Source organism: Bactrocera tryoni, chromosome 3 (genome assembly GCF_016617805.1).
Source record: "Bactrocera tryoni isolate S06 chromosome 3, CSIRO_BtryS06_freeze2, whole genome shotgun sequence".
NCBI classification, from domain to species: domain Eukaryota; kingdom Metazoa; phylum Arthropoda; class Insecta; order Diptera; family Tephritidae; genus Bactrocera; species Bactrocera tryoni.
Window position 1 is genome coordinate 72,842,995 of NC_052501.1, and position 24,352 is coordinate 72,867,346.

At 37.9% G+C, this 24,352-nt stretch overlaps 1 protein-coding gene and 1 pseudogene across 2 annotated transcripts in view; one reads left to right on the plus strand and one right to left on the minus strand.

Moving 5' to 3' along the window:
• The window catches only part of LOC120771957, a 232,475-nt gene that overhangs the window by 135,642 nt on the left and 72,481 nt on the right, over window positions 1-24,352 (minus strand). The window lies entirely within an intron of this gene.
• LOC120770759 lies at window positions 16,692-21,559 on the plus strand (annotated as a pseudogene).

The following is a 24,352-nucleotide window of genomic DNA, read 5'->3' on the forward strand; positions in this document are numbered from 1 at the left end:
AATTATTGTTGCTGTTGTAACTTTTTGTGGCATGCTAAGCCACATGCACGTGTTCTCGTAAGACACAGCAATCTTTGTGTGGAGACGAGAAATTGCTGGCCTTGCAAGCATGTTGGCCTGAGTTGGCATTTTCTTTTATTCTTAAAAAAATATTTAAGTATGTATGTGTGTGTCTGTGTATATAATGCGACACTTAGCGCCCGCAAGCACTCGCTCTTTGTTATGCAAATTGATAAAATTTCCGTCAAAGCAGGAAGTTGTTAAGCTAAGCATGCAGTCGAATAACGGTTGAAAAATAAATAACAAATAGGAATGCCAATGGAAAGATCAAGGAAAGAGGAAAGAGAAGGAAAACGAAAAGTAAATTTCTTAAAAATAAATTAGAAAAAAAAATTCTACAAAACAATAACGAATATTTTCTTGAAAAATAAAATGTCTTAAACAAAAAAAAAAGATTTTATAAAAAGAAATCTTAAAAAAATAATGCTTTCTTGAAAAAAAATTCTTTAAAACAAATATTTTCTTCAAAAAAAAAATTTGTAAAATAAAATTATTCTTGAAAAACAAAAATTTTTCTTTAAAAAAAGTTTTCTTCAAAAACAAAATTTCTTAAAAAAAAATTTCTTGAAAAACAAAACTTTTTCTTTAAAAAAAATATTTTCTTCAAAAATAAAATTTCTTAAAAAAACATTTTCTTGAAAAACACAAATTTTTCTTTAAAAAAAATATTTTCTTCAAAAACAAAATTTCTTTAAAAAAAAACATTTTCTTGAAAAACAAAAATTTTTCTTTAAAAAAAAATATTTTCTTCAACACCAAATTTCTTAAAATAAAAATATTTTCTTCAAAAACAAAATTTCTTGAAAAAACAAATTTTTGTTTAAGAAAAAACAATATTTTCTTCAAAAAAAAAATTCCTTAAGAAAAATAGTTTCTTCGAAAAAAAAAAATTGTAAAAAAATATTTTCTTGAAAAACAAAAATTTTTCTAAAAAAATATTTTCCTCAAAAACAAAATTTCTTAAAAAAAATATTTTCTTGAAAAAAATAAAATTTTCTTAAATTTTTTCTTGAAAAAAAGATTTTCTAAAAACAAAATTATATTAAAGTATTTTTTTTCGACAAAAAATTTTTTCTTTTTTTTTTTTGAAACAAAAATTTGTTTGTGTAACTTTTATTTTTAAGAAATAAGGCTTTTCGCTCTTCTTTTTCTTTATCTTTCGTTTTCCCGAAAAAAAAATAATTTTTTCATTTAAAAAGTTAGCGCAATGCCACGACAGCTGCGCATCGCAAAAGTTACTAAAGTTGTGTGATAGTCGGAGAAATGAATTTGGCGCTTTCTTGTAGTTTTTGAAAGCCTTATTACTTCTTAATGCGCGCCACCATTAGCTAGGCAGTCAAAGCGTGGCTGCTGCGGCAAAGTTTTTGAATGAGTTTGCTGCAATAATAACAAAAATAAAGTGGATAACTTTTAGTCGCAAACAAGTTTAAATAATTCATAGTGTTTATGAAACACAGCGCGGTCATGTTTCATACTCCAAAAACGAAAAGAGGTTAAATAAAATGATTAAAGATAGGAAATTTAGCACTTTGAGTTAATATTTTAACATAAGAAAACCTTAACTTTGGTTTTTACCGAAGCTAGAATGCGCTTCACAAAGTTTGATCTTTGATCGATCGGTTTGTGGGGCAGCTCCATGCTACAGTCACTCAATCTGAAGAAGTTTTTCAGATATGGTATTGGTATCTCTTCACATGAAGGATGGAGCCATGTGTAGAATCTACGCAAGCGCGGAAAGTTTTCTGGCCGCCATTCACTTGGGAGTAGCCAAAAATTATTCTTTTACATATGACATAAGCAGCTCACGACTTCTGGTCTTAGACCAAGTATTCTCTAGATAGCCAAAAAACATCCGTTTGAAGGCGAGCTAAAGTGAAAAGGCGAACCATCCCTACCCAAGTTTGTACGCTGGGTTTGGGACCCGGAACGTAAAGAAACATCCCCAATGAAAAGATCAAAACAGCACGGATGAGAGACCATCCTCTGATATAAACCACTGGAAATATACGAGTATTAAGGATTATGATGTAAGGACATGCATCTGAAATTTCTTGTCCCTTAATTGGGAAGTTGCCGCTGCCCAGCTAGTTGATGTTTTCGTAAGAGTAAAGGCTGACATCACCGCCGTCCAAGAAATGCGATGGGCGAAATAAGGACTGAGACGAGTAAGTCATTGTAGCATTTAGTTCTGTGGTCATAGAAAGAAGAGAGACTCCGTCGCAGAGCCAGGGCATTGACCCGAGTGGATAAACATACTATGAAAGCTGCGCCGCCACAATATCAAAATCGTGCTTAGCGACTTTAATGCCAGGGTGAGCAATGAAGATGTCTTTGGCTCAATGGTTGGTAAATTCAGCCTCCACGATGAAACATTCCCAAATGGCTTGAGGCTGATTGACTTCGATGGGGCCCGAAATATGGTTATCTGTAGTACTAGATTCCATTATAAGAAAACTCAGCAAGCTACTTGGCTGTCTCCGGTTTGAAAAGCCACCAACCAGATCAATCTTGTTGTGATAGACGGAAGACACGATTCCAGTGTTTTAGATGTGCGTACGGCTCAAGGTTTTAACGGACCACTATCTGTGTTGCAGCCAAGATACGCACCCGCCAACAAACACAAGGACGTCGACGTCGAGAAGCTGCAATTACAACAGACAGCCGAACGCTTTTCTACTCGTCCTGCTGTTGTGTTCTCAGAGAGCACTCGTCAGCAACTCGGTATAAGGGAACTGTGAGACTATATTTGAAGCTCCTTACGTGCAACTGCAAACAAAACCATTATTTTCAGGAAAAGGTAAAAGAACAATTGGTACGATGAGTGGTGCCTTGTCGCAGTGGAAAGAGAAAAGGACAACCCATCTTTCAACGTCACAGTCAACCATAAAAGGTGTGGGGTGTGATAGACACCGAGCTGAAGAGGTGAAGCGCGACGCATTTGCAGACAAAATCAATCAGAGGCCGAAATGCGTGAGAACGAAGAGCTTCTCCAGTCTGATGGATGGCAGTGAAAGCATAACACCAGGAGAAGTCGAACCCTATTACCCAATCGATGACGATTGAGCAGACGTCCTATAACCTAACCATGAAGAAGTTCGAATAGCGCCGGAAACCAATATATTGCCGGCTGAGCTACACAAACATGGCGGCGAAGAACTGCTAAGGAGCATGCATCAACTTCTCTGTTGAATATGCTGGGACGAAAGCATGCCCAACGATTGGTAGTTAAGTGTGCTCTGCCCAAACCACAAAAAGGGAGACCCGGAAATAAATAAATAAATCTACGCCACCTCTCTGAGCCTTTTGATACCGCGCCTTTAATTCTGCTTTCCCTAGACTAGATAAGGAAGCAAGGTTCTGGCGCTGAAGGAGGGTTAGACAAAGTATCTCATGTCATCAAACAAACAGTCGTCGCACTCGCGACTAAGCGCCCACGTCACTGTTGACAGTCATAACTTCAAAGTCGTAGTTAATTTCGTCTATCTTGGAACCAACTAAGACTTTATAGAACTTTTATAAATGATAAGTATTCAAAAATCTATGAAAATTCAATACAGCCTTACCGCATATCTCGAGAAGTATTAATGACAGCGATTTTGACATCAAACCTTTTTATAGCAAATAAAATTTCCTACAAATTTATCATGTATATTTTTCTATAGCTTCTGTCATTTACGAGATATATACAAAAAAATACGAAATTCTTGGAAAAATCGGGCTTAGAGCCCCGTACTAGCTCGCCGGTGTGAGTTACGACTTTGTTGCACTGCGCACTTTTGTAAAATAAACAATTCTGAGAAATATGCGCTTAAAGTCTAAGCGATGCCATAAAACACATCTGATCTGTAGGAATTTAAAGATAAAAACTCACGATTGTAGTGTATTTTATATCGAAAATTTTTACAGGCCTTGGTCCAGTTCTTAATGTTAATATTAAGGATTAAAATTTTCAGGGAAATTTTTTTAGAGTATTTCCAAGGAAATTTCGTGACGAGACAGAAAAAAATAATAGTTAAAAAAACAAACACCGTAGTGTATACGTATAAATACACTTTGTACTCCAAGTATATATGAAGCACTGCACGATTGAAATGAAGCAAACACGCGAAAGAAACACCAAAAGTAAGCAGCTAGAAGGCATCAAGCGACAACAACAAGCAATGAATAAAAACAATGTCAGCAGCAATAACAAGAAAAATGTTTACACAACAGCAACAAGAAACACACTGCCGTGCATACCATCGTGTAAGTTGTTGTTGCACAGCTTCTGCTCAACAAAGCAAATGCGGCGCTGTGGCGCTTACAAATTCCTGCATTTGACACACACATTTGCCAGGCTGTTGAACAAATTACACATCAACACACATGCAAATAAGTATTTTTCCAGTGTATGTGTGCGTAAAGAATGTACTTGTAGATTTTCCATTAGCTCTCTTACATATGGCACACACACACATGAGCATTTAAGCAAGCATGTAAATTGTAGCGGAGCTCAAGTATTGTCGTTGTTGTTTTGATATTTACTTGCATAAATATTTACACACACACACTTGCAAGCAAATATGCCAATGAGGAGCAACGACGACCGAAGCAACATCAAACAATACAATATCACAAGCAGTCACAGCAATAATAAGAAAAACAAAAAGTGTGTAAAAGAGTGTAAGTATTTTAGTGGCAATAAATTTTAAGTTGCCGGGTAGATGCTTGTATATAAGTGTCCACTTATCCGTGTGCGCGCTGAAAATTCAGAAGATGTTGAGACTGAGTAACGCGCAAGTGCTATGCCAAGGAAAATGCCTTGCAATAGTTTTTAAGACACTTTTGCAATTTTTGCTGAAATATTTTGGAGAGTTCGGGCAAAAGCAATTTATATATAGATATGCCATTAATTATGTATAAATACATATACACATTCATATATATATATATATATATATATAAATATTGCACGTATTGAACATTACTTGACTTAACACAGGAAAAACTGTGTCTTTGTTGAAAATGTAGCTTCCTCCTTCGACTTAGTATCGATGTATAGTAATGGCACATAGAAGACGGTTGAATATAATTTTTTTTGCCACTTTCGGATGAGTGTACTCTCTAAACGTGAATGGAGAAAAGCTTTAGTAGGGGAGGATGATGCAATATCTATACATACCGACAGGTCCAATATGTGCTGTAGTTTAGAGACGGGTATATATTTCAATGATCTCGAAATCTTACTCTCTAATCGACTACCGAACTTAGCCAGTCTCTTCAAAGCCAAAGTACTAGCTATTGCATAACTATGGGAGGATACAGAAAGCAATCATATACGTGATTAGACAAGCGGCTCTGCTGACCTTGTCGACGCCACTATTAATTCCAGTGTGGTCAACAATTACAAGAAAGCTTTAAGCTCACTGACGGGTCAACTCCATTTGTCCATAATTTGGACAACCGGTCACAGTAGCATTTTCAGCAATAAAAAAACGGACGAGTTGGCAAAGCTAGGAACTTCTTTAGACGGCTGTTGTAGAAATTGGGATACCTGTGCGACACCGGTTCAATAGTATGAAGATTTGTCGTATTCAAACATGGCATTCTGATCTGGTTGAAATCTTTTTTCAACCTGTGCGTGAGTTCCTTAGAATAAGCGAAGTAGAATTTTTGTGTTGCCGTAGAAAACTTCCTATAAACAAAGGCCTTAAATCAGGCATTACCAGTTAGAAGTTATCCGCAACGGGCATAGCGACACAGTGGGGGATTTGGCAACCCCACTATATGATCCCACTTCTCAAAGAAAGGGAAGGAAACAAAAGTTAAAGGTATAGAAAAAGATGGTTGGCGTAAAGGTAATTTAGCTGCTCGTAAGACCTTCAGCAAGAAAGGAAGGATTTGATATGGGGATATAATGTCAGAGTTAAGCATAAGGCAGTTTTTAAAGTCAGCTTATTGGAAAACCGCAGAGCTAGCCTCTAATATATTGGCAGACAACTATAGACTGAAGATCTACGATCTACTTAGACAGCCAGGCAGCAATCAAGGCAGAAATATCGGTTCGGATATCGGTCAAAACGGCCTTGGGAAATAGAGCAGCAATGGAGAGTATCTCCAGTAATAAGCGACTTCACTTCTTCTGGGCTCCAGGTCATAAGGGAGTCATTGGCAGATTAGACAGCCAAGAGTGGTGTGCGGCTATCATCTGTTAACGTGGCTCACATTGGTAAATCTTTGGTAAGAAGATCCTTGGTCCTAGCATCAGTTAGGTTAGCTTAGTCTGGTAGGCTCGTAAGCCACGCACTTCCCAGTTTTCGTCCTTAGTGTTACCTTATGAAGTGACGTAGTAATTTCAATAGGTTCGGCGTCACTTTCGATATCTCTTTCAGCGTTTTATACCTAAGGCTCACCAAATATTTGAAGCCAAGTCTATAAGAGATACTCCACTGTTTCCCTGGTGCCCTAATCTAGACACCAGACCAGTGAGTACTTATACCAATGAGGTTCCTACAGACTCTTCTATCAGGAGTGAGCAGAGATTTTGTGTATTTTTGATCAACCGCTTTGCACATGACTTTTGCAGCTTTGCAGGGCATTCCATTGAATTTCAACCTTGGCATTTCTCTTGTCTAGAACGTCCTAGATCTAGCATTATAGAAAAAGGAAGAAAAATAAATAAAAGAAGTAAATGAAAGTTAAGGAGGTAATACCAAGAGAAGGAATAATCTTATTCTTTTTTTTGACATTTTTCTTTAATATTTCCTAATTTTTTTTTTTAATTTTTCAAAGCGTATCTTCACCGAATATCTCTGTAGACCGTCAATCACAGCGCTGAGTTCAATTATATCAAATTAAATTGCATTTACGCTGTGAATTTGCTTTAACGAAATATTTGTTTCCATTTGTTCATTCGCTTTTTTACTAAACCTTTTCAGTTTCGTTTTCATGCAGCTTTGTTTGCTTGTTTATCCTGCTCTTCAGGCAATTCAAAAGCATATGTGTGTACCCGTATACATATGTATGCGTGTGTGCATGTTTATGCGCTTAATCTAATAGCAAAACATTTAAATCAACAAAAATGAAATTGTTTCAAATTTAATTAAAACATAAATACAACGCTTTCCAAGGGAGAATCGGAGCTAATACATTTACGAATGGTTAGTTCAAAAGCACACACACTGGTCGGTGGATTAAGTAGCGCAAATATCACGATGTAGTAGACTGAAGTAATGAAATGATTTCAGAACTAGTTATAATTTGCGCCAATTTGGACCAATTCGGCGGCAATGAAGTCTCTACTAAAAGCACTAAGCAAAGAAAGAAAACAAGAGCAACACAATTTACACGAATTTGGTACGAAAATAATTTTTTTGCTGAGTTTTCATGACATTCGGGTCCACATAACCGAAATATACCCACTTTTATATACGATCGAAGAGAGTAGACTTCATAGAATTCTCAAAAATTAATTTGTTTTGTTTTTCTACACAACAGAAACAACAATTTGCTATCCTAATAGAGGCCTTTTTCACGTTTTTGCTCACCACACTTAAAGTGGAAAAAAAGTCTTAACAATTTTAATAAAAGAGACAATATTGAACGAAGTCATTAATTTTCCAAAATACGAGAGTATCTCATGACCATATCATACCCAATTAGAAAAAAATACATCTTTCCGACCTGTGAAACTGAAAAAGCAATACAACTTCAGCTCCGAGGAATAAACAATACACTCGATCATCCATTTTTTCAGAATGGTGGGTTATGTAGAAGCCAGCATCAAAACTCTCAGTGATCGCTCAGTGAAGTTTGATATTCTTGACAGTTATGTACCGTACTAGATCGATATAACCTAAGCGGAGCTGAAATTATATCATATCTTAAACTATTGAGACTGTCCATAATGATGAGGAAGCCCAGATTAAATCAAATAACACTTAGTTTGGTGGCCCCAAATATTTCGTACTGACTTCCTGGACTTTCTAGACCCTAACTTTCGGTAATTACTTAGCAACCAATTGGATCTTGAAAACAGAACCAAGAACAATCTTTGCTTTCTTACATTTTTAAGAACCACCAACGGAAGAGATCTTCACTAACTTAACTCGCTTGAAAGACAATACCAGTTTCAGGTTTCCTGACTCCTGTAGCATTATTTAAGCCGAATTTCAAAATAGCATTTGGTCTACTGCCTCGGAGTGTAGCCTTCTCTAGGAATGTGAGTAGAGCCAAAATATGAGCCTTGAACTCATTGAGCGTTGGTTCGAGTCTATTTAAGGAACGTCTTATCTCACTATCAACGGCATTGAGTTACTTCTGGATAAGACTAGTTTGGGTATCAAGCTATAGCGGAATTGCAGGCAACTACAAAGTTGATGAGTTGGCAAGGAAGAGCACCACAGCATCGCTGTTGTTGGAAAAGAAACGGGAATCTCCGTTGCACTCCTGCGGATTACTGATGGATACCTGGACCTAGCGAGACCTTGCTGATGAACAACTATCAGTCGAAAAATCCTTCTGACAAAATTTGAGCATGTAGAGGTTTTACCCTTCAGCAAGGCCAGACTTTCCGCAATTTTAGGTGGGATGTGGTGATGAGTTGGCAAGAAAAATCACGTCAGTCTCACAGTTGTTGAAGGAGGTATGGGTAAGACCTACAGAGCCTTTTTGCGGATTACTATAGGACAGCTGGGACAGATGGAAACTTCGTTAACGATAGCCAATCTCTCGATAGCTTTGATGACATAAGTTTCTTCCGGCCTAATAGACTAGTAGTTTGTGGCCGCCGCAAGGCAAGGGTTGCCGCCATTATTGAGGTTTAATTGAATAAGAATAGTTTGGTTACCAGGTCACAGCGGACTTCCAGGCAACTGCACAGCTGATGCGTTAACAAAGAATGGTATCTTAATCTCGCTGTTATTGGAGCGGGTACTGGTCGGATCTCCGCTGCCCTGTTGCGGAATACTAATGGATAGCTATGAAACTTTGTGTACAATACCCAATGTAAATCTGTAGAGTTTTTCGCCCGCAGCAAGATAACGGTTTCCGCTGTTTTTGGGGTTATAATTGTTCCTTTCCTTTTGGTGGTCATAGATTTAGGCTAAAAATCTTACCACCTATATCAGAGCTGAATAAAATAAGGCGAGGTAGAAATACGTGTTATCAATAATTGCTTGTTAATTGTCTCGCATCTGTGATATCAAAGTTAAAGCATCTTGAATTCCACAACTTTCAACAACCACTCGAGCTCGCGGCCTCAGCGAATTTGTAATGTGTATAGGTGCTTTATTGACACTTAAAATATATTACCTGCAGTTCTACTGGATTCCCAAAAGACTGATCTTTATCAGTCCAATCCCCTCTTAGAATCAGCCTCCTAACCTAACTTAATTAAAAGATTTGAGTTTTTAAGATCCATTAACATGTGCTAGTGATCCACACTAAACAAAAGGAAAGAACAAAGTTCAGTTTACCGTTATGTCCTACAGATTCTATATCTTATCTAAGCTATTATAATTTTCCACCGTAAAAATATGAAAAAATAATTTTTTTTTATGACCAATATTGTTCTCAGAATGGTCAAAGAAAAGCGAAACTCTGAACTAGTCTATTATCCTGTTGCCTATAACAGCGACTGCCAACGTATATATTTATGCAAGTATAGTAGTGCGAAAACAAATTGCTGAGCAAGCAAGCACACGGTGGAACGTGTCGATTGCCCTGTGGCTAATTTGGGTTTCCTCTATCCAGAGCATATACATTCACCTATTTGCATTCGAAAGTGAACCCATTGCACCATTCAAATATACAAGTATATACATGTACAGTTATATATTTGATTGTCTGTAGCTACATAAGCAACTGCAAAGTATTGCGTTGCATATACACAATACTGTAGTGAACATTTAGTGCATAAACTTTGCCAATTACAGTCTGTGTATGTCCTTTTATCCTCTTTGTATTGCAACGGTATTTAATGCACACGTAAATTGATACTGAAAACCGCAGTCACAAAGCATTTTGCTAGTTGCGTAACTGCCTTTCGCTTTCGTAAATATGTTTTTGGTTAAATTTAATATTTACCGTATATTTTTTTGTTTCATTCGCAATTTTATTTCTAGCCCAGTGAAGAAATATTAAAACTTGGAATTCGGAATAAAAATATAGATGTTTCTATGCTACTCTCTCTCTTGAGACACCCTTTTCTCACAGAAAAAAAATGTATATGCTACAATTATAGTTGTCTCGCTTTGACATAACTTACTAAATACTATATAACGGTAAATTGAGCATATAAGTTTCACAATATTCAATATATCACATTAAGTTAGGTTAGATTATATGGGTGATCCCAAGAGAGGAATGCCCTTGGATAGCACATGATTTCTGTTTGATTTACATTGTGCCAGAAGGATTTTGCGTCCGACCGTCAAGCCCAACTGCCCAATAGTAACTCACAAGAGTGCAGCGGTAGTCCGTTTCCATTTGTTAATTTCCAAATCTGAGCCAAGCTTTTATCAAATACGGTGCTAACTAATATAAGAAGCAGTTCTGATATATCTGATCCACTGACTGCCACTAACGTTAATTTGCTGAGTATAAGCCTTCGCCAAAAAGGCTTTTAGAAACCTTACAGGGTCCGACACTCGAAGTGTAACCAACTTCAGACCGTTCGCACAGCTGTCGCACTGGAATCAGCTGTTTATAAATTTGCTGAATGATAGTTCGTAGTTATCGGTTGGCCACCAGGAGGCAGCATCCGCCACAAATTATGGTTTGGGCGGCTGTCACCGCAGATGGGCGCTCTCCAATTGCTTTCATCGAGCCTGGCGTCAAAGTAAATACGACATATTATCGGGAAAGTGTTCTGGAGGCTGCTTTGAAGCCGTCGGCTAACAAACATTTCGGTCGCAAACCATGGACATTTCAACAAGACTCAGCACCGTCTCAGAAAGAGCGAGTGAACCAAGAATGGCTGAAAAACAAAGTTCCGAACTTCATTACGACCACACAAGGGCTCTCGAATTCACCAGATGTGAATCCAATGGATTGGAGAGCAAGACCCGAAGTAAAAATACACCAGTCTCGAGATGCTGAACAAAGCCATTGTCCTTGAGTGGGCCAAAATACCGGCAAGTCACATTCGGGCAGCTTGCGACTCATTTTTTGACCGTCTCAAGGCCATAGTTAAGGCAAAAGGTGGTCATATCTAGCAAAAGTAAATTGGTCCTGAATTTATGATTATTTTCACACATCTTGTACTTTATAATAAATAAAAATAATTTTCCAAACCGAATTTATGCCTTTTTTAATTGGTTACACTTCGAGTGCTGGACCCTGTAGTATCTGCTGCTTCTGCCATCTAACAAACGATATACGATGACATTATTCTATAGGTTTGAAATGGAGTTATGTCAGTAATGTAAGAGTTATGCTTAAAGCAGCAATCTATCACGGATTTTTCTCGAATATTAGATGTGATGCTACAAATTATTATGCGTGGTGCGCAAAACCGATTTCTTATGCCGAAAGCAACCCACCACAAAAAGGAAGGCCCCATTGATCATCCAATAGAAGTCTTTTCTATCCTTTTGAATACCCGTCTGTTTTTCTTACTGATTTTGCGACCCTTCTAGCTAGCGGAGTATTTCGGTTACTTCAAGGCAGAAATCGTTGCGATTAGGAAAGCTACCGAGGTAGCTGACCACGCAGGAAACCAAAGGAAATATTTCAATATATACATCTATAGTCAAGCGGCAATTATAGTAGTAATCTCATATCGCATCACATCAGAGACATTCTCTTAGAAGCAGGAATGCAGTAGATATAGTGGCTGCATATGTAGGCCACCAAGGCGCGCCGGAAAACGAAGTAATTATTGAGATATCCAAAAGGCCATCCGCTTCACTATCGAAACAGTTCAGGAAATACGCAAGTCTCTAAAAACGATATACTATATAATGAAATTTCCGAAAGAGTTGACGTACGGATCAAGGTGAAATGGAAAGCCTTAGGCTGCTGCATGACAGACCTGAGCTGTTCACACTCAAGGTCTCAAAAAGACTACAGGAGGGTTGTTGACATAATCACAGGTCGCAAATTACCGACATTATACGCGAGCCATATTTGCATTATTAATCATGTGGCATGTTGAAAGTGCAAGAAAGAAGGCATTACAGAGACGCTGTAACCACTCCTCATCTTATTTCTGGCTTTATCTAGAAAACAGCTGTCTAGGCGCTTCGCAGTTGAAGGGACTGGATAAAGTATCTGAATCTCTAATAAAATTAGCAAAAAGCGTTAGCTTCAACTAATATTAATAATGATTCCTCATCTGACATTAACCTAACCCAACCTTCTAATTTTATACTTATTTTAAGTCATGAATATTTCGATAATGTCATCTGGAAATTGAAGCTAACCAAAGAAAAATGGGACAGGGATGCCCACCGATTTTAAATATAAATGTTTGTTTGACCCCAAAAAAAGGTATATCTGTTATCTGTTATACAAAAATTGGGACAAAATAAAAATATTTGTAAAATATGTACGAAAAGTTGAACAAGTATCCTTTATTAAAAACGGGTTCTTCTAAGAAAATGTAGTAAAAAAAGTGCTTGGCTCATTTTCTTTAATTCTTATGGCAAACATTTTATTTTGGTATAAACAAGCCTGCGAAGAATTGTGCTGAGATAGTTTATAGCATACACTTTGTATCCTCAGACAGTAAAGGAACACTGGAAATGAGTGTAGAAAAGATTATGAAAATTGTTGTTGTTGTTTTTTGACTAACGCTGTAGTATTGATAATTCTTGAATCTATACAAATCAAGGCCAGTTTAGGTTGAGTAAAACTTTTTTTTCAGAATAAAATCATATTTATCTGCCTAATGATCGATAGTAGGCTTTCTTAGCTGGACTAAATGCTGGTAATAGATGTGTTTTATTCGCCAAGATTTAGAAAGTAACAAAAAAAGTTGTACAAGGTGTGTTCCAAAGTAGCCCCCTGGTGGCTCCATCTATATGTCGACTGGATAGAATCTGCTATTTTATCGATTGTCCAGTGAGAATTTCATGACATTTCATTGATTGTTTGTAGGCCAATTACAATCTTTAGATCCACCATCAAGCCTAACCTATCCTAACCTATTATACAAGGTGCGTTAAAAAGTAAACAGCGCCCCCTGGTGGCGCCATTTATATGTCGACTGGTGCGTTAGAATCTTCATGACATTTCATTGATTGGAAGTGAAGTTATTGCGTTTTAAGTGTCATCATGTTTGTGCTATCGGTGCGAAAATGAGCTTCGAACAAAGAGACAACATTAAATTTTGTTTTAAAATTTTAAAACTTTTACCGAAACGTTTCAGTTGATGAAACAAGCTTATGGCGAGGATTGCCTATCCCGTAGCAAAGTGTACTAGTGGTTTCAATGTTTTCAAAGTGGTCGTGAGGACATAAATGACGATCAAAATGTGGGCCAATCACAATCCGTGATCACCGGAAATTCCATCGAAACTGTGCGAGAATTCATCAAAAATTAGCCGAAATCATCATTGAAATTCATAGAAATGGAATTGAATATCTCCAAAACATCGATTTATCGCATTTTTCACCGAACATTTGGGCTTACGAAAGGTGTGTGCGTGGTTTGTTTCGCACAAATTGACTGACGAGCAAAAATTGCTCAGAATCCCTCTCATCGATTGACGCTTGTGATCGATTATTTGACCAAAAATCACATTTTAACCATTAACCACTCCCCGTATTCACTTGATATGGCACCGTGCGACTTCTTTCTTTTCGGAAAAATGCATTTGCCCATGAAAGAAAAGCGTTATGCAAACATAGAGGCCATTCAAAAGGCTTGCACCGGCATACTGGTGGCCATACCGGCCAACGAGCTAAAAAACGCGTTCGACATGCTTTTGGACCGTGCAAAAAGCTGCATTGAAGCAGAAGGAGACTATTTTGAATATAATAAATTGATTTTGCCGAAAAAACAATTAGTTCTGTTTGTTTTTTTTTTGTTTTTAAATCCTGTTTACTTTGGAACGCGCCTTGTATGTAATAATGTATTACTCTGATACTGAATTTGCACTCTGCAAAGGGAAAATAATTGAATGTGATTTAAAGGTTTGTTACAATTGAAACACACGATTTCATCCATGTTATAAATGGTTAAATAACTTTAATTTGAGTCAAATTCGTGGAGCAGTTTCCAAGATATAGAAAATTACCTGAAGTTGTTCGGTGGCAGGCCGATTGTCCTATTTTTAGTCCAGCTTCTATAAAGCTTGTGGTATATTTATTCAGTGAGTTATCACATTTTCTATAGTCTTTGATATATGTAGCAAGCTTTATTATAATATCTGAAATTTTATTTAAGTTATCGCTTGCACGGATAGACGAACGAATAGAATGTCACTCGGAATTCAACTCATATTGTTATCATGATCATTTGTACATATGTACGTACATAACTCTATATCTATTGGTGTGTTAGGTACACAAAATTACTATGCTCTGTAACAACATGTTGCCGGAATATACAAATAATTCATAATTTTAAATTCTAGACTGACATATTTGCACGAATAAAACATAAGAACTTCTATCTAACAGGTACTTCTGTATTTTCGTGTTAAAAAAGAAAGTAACAGCATTCAATTTCTGGTATGTTCATACCAGAGGTTCTTTAGCTTCATTTACTCAGATTAATTTAAAACTGTAATGTTCCCTATATTGCTTCACAAAACCCTCAGAGTTATTACGTTTGTCCCTACCACTTAAAGTCGCACGAGTATTTCTTATATTTTTAGATTCAATATCATTAATTATATAACAGATTTGCCACAACTTTGACGTATTTAAGCATTAACTACCTTACTGAGTACTATATCTTCTCAACAACGCAAGCTTAAGCCATGAAAAATCAACGAACGGTAACCACAAGGCCACGCAGTCATGCAAATCTGTTCGACTTAACGAGCCAGAACCGCAAGCAAAACAAAGAAATATTTTACGGTGTTGAAAAAACACTACCAGCAACAACAATAACGCACATTAAGCGATCTTTAACAACTTTACAGGCACTTCAAATGTCAATTTAGCTATTCCGCTTGTCTCAACACCGACCGATAACAGAAGCACACGCCTAAATGTATGCTACAAATCGTTAGCATAAATACACGCCTAAATGCATGCTACGTAAATTTAGCTGCTTGTTTTTACCGTTACAAAACATCAATTTTTCATGTAACGGCTTTGCTGTTTAATAAATCAAATAACAACGTTTAGCAAAGCGCGCTTGTAGCGGGTATTCGTAGTAAGAACGAAGAGTGGTTTGTGGGACCAGGTTGTAGGCGTTTATTTCGGTAAATGGCGTAGACAATCGCTCAGCCGCAGCTTGCGTATTTCAGGCCACTTTTGTCTCGACTTTTGTGGCCGGCTACGAATTCCTTTGTAATCCGAGCTGGTTGTGCAAAGGTATCAAAGATGTGGCAAACGGCGAGCAAAAGTTGGTAGTATGAGTAAAATGGCAGAAACGTCATGAAATGTATGCCTATAGTAATTTTCGCGCCGCGCTTCAATACAAATATTTGCCTTTGGCTTTTGTATGGTCGCGGGCACTCTTAAAAGGGTTTCGCTTTCCAAGCCTTCCAGAGAGACAAACATATCCTTAAATCGCTTTTACTTCGCACTGTCGCATAACAGCCTCACCCCACTTACCATGTGACACTCACAATTGCCTTTCAACTAAGTTTCGCGCTTGAAAACTTTAATAACAGTTGACAGTGTTAAATTTAGTAGTTTCTAATTGTCGCTTATACGCTGTGGCGTCCAATGGCCATATAGATATACTGCATTATACATAAGTTTTTGCTACATCTGTGTGTATGCGCGTTAGTGTGCGCAGCAGACGTCGATTTCACGCTTAATGCTTTAATGCTACTTCCACCAGCAGCGCGTGTGCGCGTTAAAATTTATGACCGACTTTGAAATGATAAATGGTCGGTGGCCAATTGAAAAGCTTCACGGCGAAAATTTGAAGATTCATTGCCGGTATTCTATTGGCATTTCGTGAGTGGGTTAAGCGTGGGGGTGCAATGGGCAAACCAAGTAATTAAACAATTAATCTTTAAAATTTAATATAATGCCAGCTGCCATTACCGTGTCTGTTTTGGTATCCTGATCCGACCCGGTCCGTGTTTTGTAAAAATGTACACATTCCTCCAACTGCACACTTGACAACGGCGCTACCGCGTGTTCTCTGATAGATGTCATAGCCGCTGATGGTTTCAGCAGCCTCCTTGCAACCGCCTTCCAGAGCTGACAAAGTCAGGGGACTAACTCACCGAATGAGGTGTTGTCGTGTCTTGGCGGTGACCGCCCCTAACAGAAATAATCCGTACCACCTAGAGACTCGAGGAATGAGTATGAGTCTTGGTCTATACCCGTAACTATGGAATCACCTTCTGAGGTGCCAAGATGGAATAACACTCAAATACTTGTCTTCGATTGCGTATTTTCTTTGGCCAGTATTTTCAGTATCGCGTATCATTGATATTACAGGCTTCACGAATCTAGGAACCTCTTCGTCACACACCTTAAGCTTCCGCAGACTCTTCACCACATGGCAAATGGACCATGTCGACTTTGAACACCGAGCTGTTCGACGGTCGACTAGGTTAGACTCGTTCTCACGACAGTCGGTTATACGTAACCGGAAGGGACCCGGATTCTTTATCTGGTCAAGGACGGTCAACTCGGCAAAATTTTGCTGCTACAACAAGAACAACAGGATCCCTTTGGCCATCGCTGAACGCCGCCTCCCACAGGATCTGTTGCGGCCCGGCATGCTTCTTCCGTGTTCCCAAGTGCCGATTAAGGTTTGGACAAGAACAAGGACAAGACTTCCTGCTCCCATCTGCCTCGTCACTGGTTGTCTTCTTACCGTCGTATACCTAACTCCGCCGGTTTCTTATTTTCGGGGTGTGCTGGATTCAGTAGTCATTATTCATTGTTTACGTGCCACGCGGCTAACGTTTGCCAGTCTTTCGGACCGGGTTCCGATCTCCTATCGAAGTGAGGGTTGTTCGTCTGTGAAATAGAGTCTCCGAAATCCATTCCACATTTGCTTCTCCCTCTCACTTCCCAAGACGCTTACTAGAAGCTGATTGGAATGTCTCATCCATTTATCCTCTTTTTACTTGGCCTTGAAACCGTAAGACTTGCTGCGTAAGATTTCCTATTCCCATCTGCCTCGTCATCGGTGATTTTATCTTACCATCGTTCACTTGAGTCCGGCGGTTTTTTATTTTTGGGAAGAGCTGAGTCCAGTAGCCATTATTCGTTATCTATGCGCTGTACAGCTAGTGAACCCGGTGTATTTGCCAGTCTTTCGGACAGGGTTGGTATCTCCTATCGAAATGACAATTGATGAACTTTTTTGTTCGTCTGTGAAGGAGTTTGGAGTCTCCAGAATCTGTTCTACATTTTCTTCTCCCTCCCATTTTCCGAGACGCTTTCTAGATGCTGATGGGAATACGTCATCTACATCTCCTCCTTCTACTTGCGCATGGAACCAGACTATGACGGAGATATAGTCTTACTGCTCCGGAGTTACAGTAAATATTTCAAACTTGTTTAATTGAATGGACAGAAATAAATCAATCATCGATATTTTAAGCCTCATGTGGTACTGACACTATCAGTGAACTATCGAGGTTGAACTATTGTCAAACTAAAGTCAATAAATTTGACTAAGTGAACACAAAGTAATATTGTGTAAGTATATAACCTCTCCGTGCCTTTCGGCGTACGTAAAAATCTAGTCAACAAAATTCTTCGAACTCTCGCTTTTTAGGTAGAGTATGCGATACCAATCGGTTAGTAAGTGTCAAAACTTACAAGCATTAAGAAATTTTGATATAAACCGACAGCTGGCACATTCTGCATGGAAAAGTTAAAAAACCAAACTGTGATTAAATGGCCCGTGCATAAAATTTAAATTAAATGAAAATTAATTAAATCGCAAATTGTTAGTGTAAATAGGCGTGTGAAAATTAAAATCCAATTTGCATGCATGCAGAATATCAATTTCCAGCCAATTATGTGTCAAACATTTTCATAATTTATGCCCGCACTTAAAGTTGCATGCAACAGAGTGTGGATGTGTGTGTGTGCTGGTGTTTGTGGCAGCGTGTTTAAAGTGTTTTTCTGCACAACCGTATGAATTTTATTAGCTTAGCAGGCATTAGCACACATTACCTGCATTAAAAAGCCATTAAGCGCACTTCGAGCCTGAATTAATGTACAAAAATATGTTAATTGCAGAACAAGTGAGTGAATATTTAATTGAACGGCGGTAAAAAATGATTATATAATGAAACAAGAAAAAACGTTCACTTTAAGCTAGAATACCCTTCACATTTAAAAACTTTGGTGTACAAGTACTCGATTTGGAATATCATCTTATCAAATAAAAATGTTGTTCATACAAGGAAGCGATTTCGATTATTCAGTTTGTATGGCAGCTATATGCTATAGTGTTCCGATCTAAAAACTTTTTTCTGAGTTTATAGATATGACGTAGATGATAATCTATGCTAAATATTGTAAAGATATCTTACCAAATAAAAAAGTTTCCTATACAAGGACACGAGTTCTATTATCCAGCTTGTATGGCAGCTATATGCTATAGTATTCCGATCTTAATAATTTTCATGGAGATTATAGATATGACTTAGGTGATAATGTCTGCTAAATTTTGTTAAAGTATCTCATCAAATAAAAACTTTTCCCATACAAGCACTTGATTCTGATCATTAACTTTGTATGGTAACTATATGCTATGGTCGTCCAATCTGAATAATTTTTTCGGAGATTATAAATATGACTTATAGGATAATGCGTCCCAAGAGTTGCGAAGATGTCTCATCAAATAAAAAAGTTTTCCATACAAGGCCACGATTTCGATTGTTCAGCTTGTATGGCAGCTATATGCTATGGTCATTCGATCGGCAGAATTTTTTCGGAAATTATAGATAAGATTTAGGTGATAATCCATGCTAAATATTGTGAAGATATCTTACCAAATAAAGAACTTACCCATACAAGGACTTGATTTTGATCGTATGGGACCTATATTTTATAGTGCTCCGATCTGAACAATTTTCGTGGAGATTGCACCGCTTTAGGGAATAAATTATGTCAAATTGTGGAAATATCTCATCAAATAACAACGTTTCCCATACAAGGACTGTATTCCAATCGTTCGGTTTGTATGGCAGCTATTTGATATAGTGGCAAGATATCGAAGGCTCCGACAAATGAGCAACTCCTTACAGAAAAAAAGTATGTATGCATTATTTCCGAACGATAACTCAAAATCTGAGGTACTCAAAATCGACTCAGAACATTATAGATTATAATCTTTATAGGGTCTCCAACCTTTCCTTCTCTTCATGGCAAACTTAATTTGGGTTATACTCAGGGTATAAAAAACCATTATATAATAAAACAATTACTTTTGAAATCCAGTTGTTTGGCATTAATTGAAAATGATCAGCAAACATGAAATTGTGGCGAATTAATTCGTGGTTTTTTTCTCTTTGCAACTCTTTTGTTTGAAAACATAATTGTTGCATCATAAATACTTTTGTGGCAAGTAGACAAATTTAATATTAGCTTATCGCATGGCAATTAATTAACCGCTAATTTAGATTGCGTTAGCGTAAACGCAAACACAACAACAGCCAATGCAAATACTGTAGTGGGCAATAATTGTTGCTAAAAGCGAAAATAATTGCGCTGACAGCAACAGCAATAGCAATAACAACAGCAACAACAACAGCAACGACGACAAATGTTACTGCAACGCATAAAGCGCAACAATTTAATTGAAAAGTCAGTCACAGCAGTCACCAACAATTTGAACTAGCAGAAATCTGGCGGTGGTGAGCAGATAAGTGTTTATTAGGGTAGTACTATAAAACGTAATGAGTGTAAAAATCAAAAAAACCTATTTATTTCAGTAAAAACCTAAAATAAACACTAACATAAACTCTAACTTAAACTTTAACCTTAACTCAAACGTAAACCATAATCCAAAAGATAACCTTAACTCTTATCCAAACAATAATCTAAGCCATAACGTAAACCCTAACCTTAACTCTAACCTCAATACTCTCCTAAGCCTTAATCTAAACCTAATTATTACTCTCTACTACCTTACTATTGTTGGAGCGGCAGAAAACATTTCAGTAGTAATTTCGGGGCATGGTGCCGAGTTGACAGTCCTTGGCCGGATAAAAACTCAGGTCCGTTCAAGTTACTTAGACCTGACTGTTGTGGGAACGAACTACTACCCTACTCTCGTTTCGTGCTTTATATTTATTCTCTTAAAAGTGTTGTAAAAAAGAAATAGTGTGAAGCATCATGCGGATCGGATATACGATAGTAAGTAGTAGTACTCCGCGGAAGCCCTGTTTATTGTTGTCACGATCGACATTTTAGCTTTAATTGTTAAAATACATATATTCACTTTTTATTGTAAGAGTCTTCCCTAAACTGTCCGAAACTCGACTGCGGATCAGCCCAAATCAATTTTTTTCCCGGCGACTAAGTCATAAGTAAATCAGTAATATTTCCGACACAAACAAATTTTCATCCTAAGCTGTGATTTATTTTAAGTAGCGCTCGATTATGTTCTGAAGTTTCATATATTTAATTATGCCTCCACACCATTTTTTTTAAACCATTTGAGATCAAACCCCGACTTACATCAATGTCCACCCTTACATTCTCTGCTCTTGACCAATAGCAGTAATGTGAGAAGAAAAATATAGGGAACCAGAAATATAAGGCCCAAGAGAGAGACAGAGAGAAAAGTTAGAGAGGGATAAAAGAAAAAAATATATAAAAAGATTCCGCATGAATAGGAAAGCGTTATTGGAAGTAGATGAGGTAATGAGTTACATAAAAAAAGAGTTGCCAATTGTTGGCCTACAGTGCTTAATCTGTTACTTATTCTCATTACAAAGTTTGTGGTTCACAATTTTAATGCAACAAGCACATAAAGTAGGAAATAGAGAGAGATAGAAGAGAAATAAAAAGATATCGAGAGAATAGAAAACAAAGATTAAGAGAGGAAAAAATTAATGCAATCAATTATTTCTGACTAGCTAGATATGATAGCATAGTTCTCAATAACCCAAGTACACGACTCTGGTTCCATTTTCTTACCTGAGATCTTGAACATCAAGCCCGAAGATTTTCGTGCGAAATTCCAAGCTGGTGTTGCCAATTTTACCGCTGTATCATTACTGTTGCGTATTGCTGCTGCCAATGAAGTGGATTTCACCGAAGCTACTACCATCAAGGAGTTCAACAAGGACCCCAGCAAGTTTGTTGCTGCTGGTGCAGGCGCTGCTGCCGAAAAAAAGGAAGAAGTTAAAACAGAGGAGTCGGAGTCCGAGTAAGACGACAATATGGGTTTCGGTCTCTTCGACTAAACAGCTCGATACTGAAGTTGAAGTACAAGGCTTTTTATTTACTCTATGATATTTTTTTAGGTATCACATAAGCTCTATTTACACCCAGAGCTGCCCAGTTTAGTAGACTGATCTGGAGCAGCAGTTTAAATACTTCAAATAATACTTCCACTTTTTATATATACTTGCAGTCATTTGAAGGAATTTTGTTGAATATTTCTTGTCTACAATTATCATTACTCTCTTCCAGTGCAGATTAGAGAGAGCACCACCTGAAAGCTGCTGAGGAACCTTAGCAAGAAAAAACAGGTTTCAATTCTAAGAATTTTCATACTTAGTTTCTAAGCAGGTCGTAATATCATGACTGTGATATCGATTACTTGATTCATATTTTCTGCTTCAATAATGGACTCCAGCTAGTTATTATAAACCCTGGAAGAGAAGAAGAAGATACTTAACTAAGTCTGGACACAATAATAAGCTTGATGTATGTGTGACGCACAAGTTACTCCAAATAAGACTCATAAACCGCAACAAAATCGATCCCTTATCTCAAGCGGATGGTTACTGATGATAAAAAGTCGGTCACTTGTGACAAAGTCAAGCGGAAACGGTCGTAGTGGAACCAATTTTAACCGGTGCAAACGGTCAGCAAGCCAGTCTTTATAGCTAGGAAGGAACTACCGTCAAACTCAGACCTGTACCGCCAACAATTGAATATTTCGAAGGAAGCAATCGCCCAGCCAGCTGAAAGGAATTGTGTTCCATTGGGATAATGCCAGGTCACACAAATCGATGAGAGCTCGCCAGAAGTTCCGAGGCTTAGTTGGGTTATTATTTGCATCCATCTTAAACCCAGAATTGATGGTCAAGAAGAAACAACGGCCAAACTCTTCACTCGGACCTGTACTGCCAACAATTGGATGATCTGAAAGTTCACTCGCAAAGCCAGCTTTGGTAAATAAGAGAAGAGTTGTGTTCTATCAAGACATCGCCAGGTCTTCGGTAGCAACTCACCAGAAGTCTCAGCGCTTGATTGGGATATACCTTGCATCTATCTTAAAGCCAAAACTGAAGCTCAGGAAGGAACTATGGCCAAACTCTTAAATCGGACCTGTACTGTGAACCACAGGAGGGTCTGACCGTTCACTAGCAAAGCCAGTTTTAGTAAATAAGTGAGGAGTTATGTTTTCTCGTCCTGTACAATTTTGATGATTTTCTACTTCTTCTAAACTCATATCATAACTTTTGTTCCTATATTCTGCCCAAAAATAATAAGCGCTAAAACTCTCTTAATTGAAATTCCAAAATTTTAATATATGCGCTGATATTAAAACCAATCAAGGCCACCTTAATATGCGTGCCGCCCTTGCAACTTTCAATAAGCTGGGGGTCCCTTTTGCTGACAACGCGCGCGTCTAACTGCAATGGAAGCCAATGCAGATGCACCCAAACGCACAGCACCGCAGCACTTATATGAAATGCGCTCATGCGCCACTTGTGGTGAACACACTACTGCACAGTTATAAGTGCTTTTCGGGCACTGGCGCGTCGCTAAGGCTATGCCAGCGGACACAAACACGCAGGCAAAGCAGTCACTCATTATATATACATATAAGGCGTGCGTATGTGCGTTGTCGCCATGCAGCGCTTAGTAACTCAATGACCAAAATAACAACAAAAACAAGAATAAAAACAAAAGCAAAAATAACAACAAACACAAAAATAACAACAAACACAGAAATAACAACAACACCAGCTAGAGTAGCAGCAACAGCAGCATGAAAAGCAGCTGACAGCCGAGTCGTTAACCACAGCAAAGCCACATGGCTCGGCGGGTATCGTATGTCATGCGGCGCGCCACAACGCAATTGCCGCGCTGATGGCTTTACAACGCACTGCTGCGTACCAATACAGGCAAAAATACTCCAAACGACTATGCGCTTATGAGTGTATGTGTGCGCTTTTCCCAAACACAACATTTTTGGCTGCCAGCGCTTGCTCCAACACAATTGCATGTGTTTGTAGTTGTGTTTATGTATGTGTGTGGTAATTAAAGCGCTGCTTTTATGCATGTATCAGTGTGCTGTGAAAAGTCGAAAATTGCATGGCTTTCAGCATGTGGAAAAAGCTCCCTGCACCGCGCTGTCTGTCGCACTCCGCGCTGCGCCGCCATCTTCCGCATTACCGACTACCCAATTAGCGTTAATTGTTTTACACGCGTTTTTGAGTCCAGCAAACACTTAGCTACAACAACAAGCATATGCATAAGTCGCTATGAATTTACGTACACACACACACAAGCGCAGCGCCGTTATATGTTTGTTTATTAATTCGAGTGCAAAGCGCGCAGCCACACACACACACAGTCACGCGCTCTCAATATATTTGGTCAATACAATTTGGCGCTTGAAATTGTGTTGGGATCACTGCTTTTGCCTAATTGAATTTTGTGGCATATCTGTGTGTCTGAATGGACTAAGCGGAGATTACAAAAACTAACGCGCGCAAAATGTAATTTCAGTTTTAGTTTAGCAGTTTGATTTTTGAAAATAATATTGTACATTTTGGGTCAATGGGATTTGGCGTAAATAACTAAATAATCGAAACTGCACATGAAATGATTGAAATCACTGATTGTGTTCAACTTTGGTTTACAAAAAAATAATGGTAAAAATGGTAACTCCAAACTAACCGATATGTGCGGCATAAAGTACAAATGCAGCTTCATTATAAAGATAGAGATTATGTTTTAAGTATGATTTTGGGCAAGCAACCGGCGCAGCCCGCTCGATATTTTTTGTATCACTTGGA